Genomic DNA, 1,663 nt, shown 5'->3' with positions numbered 1-1,663 from the left:
CCTTGCGGTCTGTGGCGGTGCAGTTGCCATACCAGGTAGTGATGCCTTTGGGGTCATCAGGTTGTAGGCTCGACTCCCACTCGAGAGACATCATCTTCGCTGACACGCCCAGTCCTGCACTGTCGGAGGTGCTGTCTTTCAGATGAGACGTTAAGCCAAGGCCTCATCTGCCCTCTCAAATGGATGTAAAAGATCCACTAACACTATTTCGAAGGGCAGTGTTCTTTCTGGTGTCCTGGCCAATATTTATCGCTCAACTAATGTCACCAAAACAGATAGATATATTTATTCTGGCAATATATGTCCAAGCCAGGATGGTGTGCGACTTGGAGGGGATGGTTTTCCTGTGCACCTGCTACCTTGTAGGTGGTGGAGGTGCTGTTGGAAGAAGCCTTGGCGAGTTGCTGCAGTGCATCTTGTAGATGGTACACACTGCAGCCACGGTGCGCCGGTGGTGGAGGGAGTGAATGTTTAAGGTGGTGGATGGGGTGCCAATCAAGCGGGCTGCTTTGTCCTGGATGGTGTCGAGCTTCTGGAGTGTTGTTGGAGCTGCGCTCATCCAGGCGCGTGTATTCCATCACACTCCTGACTTGTGCGTTGTAGGTGATGGAGACACTTTGGGGAGTCAGGCCAGCCACTCGCTGCAGAATACCCAGCCTCTGACCTGCTCAAATAGCCACGGCATTTAGGTGGCTGGTCCAGTTGAGCTTCTGGTCAATGGTGACCCCTCGTGGATGTTGACAGTATTTTTTGTCAAACAAGCTTCCAGTGCTGCTTCATTTTTCCTGTATAGGTTTGTGCTTGGATAGAATGTTTTAGAAGACAGCATTCTGAATTTTCCTCACACATGATATCCACCCATGAGGGACAATCCTCCCATTCATGCAAATCACTGGAGCAGGGCTTGCCCAGATCTGGCTACCTCTTGCAGAGTCAGCTCTGGCCTAGCTGTGTTAAACAGAAACAAGGGCCAATTACTACGTGGATAACTCCCTCAAATTATATTTTGGAAGGACGTAACAAATTCAGACAGAATGGAGTTCCCCTTAAAATATAGGAAGTGTGGACATTTCACAGCACTTTCATGGGCAATAGAATAACCACGAGGTGCCACAACTCAGTCACTCCCACCCTCGAGTTTGAGAAGGGGGGTGGGGCCACAGAAAGGAGAAATCCAGTCAGGGTTCCAGCTCCTGACAGCCACACTTACTTCGAGGCTGACAAAGAATGGGAGGGTATGTCAGGGAGTCTATGGAAATATATCCCAGGAAAAGGTAACACTTTGTGGGGGGGGGGGGGGGGGGGGGGTGAAGGAATAATTCAGAGAAACATTTCAAAATCAGAAGCACAGGTGGCTGGAGCTCCCATTTTAGGCAGAGGGGTAAGAGGCAGTGGAAAAAGCAGAAACAAAATGGTACCAGTTGTATACGATGAAGTACTTGCCAGTTATGCAGGCAGGCCATTCCCTGGAGAAGTTTTATTAAATTGCAGACACTGCAGAAATTCCTCCATCTCAGTTGTTGATGGAGAAGGGAAAATAGCCAAAAGACAGAAGTGTCTCAACTTAAGGGGAATTTTACACGACAATGCAGTGTCGTTCGCTAATTACCCGCAAATTGCAACCTTTACAGCAGCAGAAATGAATAGAAATTGACTAGAAATG

This window comes from Somniosus microcephalus, unplaced genomic scaffold (genome assembly GCF_052327205.1).
Source record: "Somniosus microcephalus isolate GS21.2 unplaced genomic scaffold, FLI_Smic_1.0 unresolved_chr2, whole genome shotgun sequence".
In the NCBI taxonomy this organism is placed as follows: domain Eukaryota; kingdom Metazoa; phylum Chordata; class Chondrichthyes; order Squaliformes; family Somniosidae; genus Somniosus; species Somniosus microcephalus.
The sequence above is the reverse complement of the archived record's forward strand: the minus strand, read 5'-3'. Positions refer to the sequence as shown.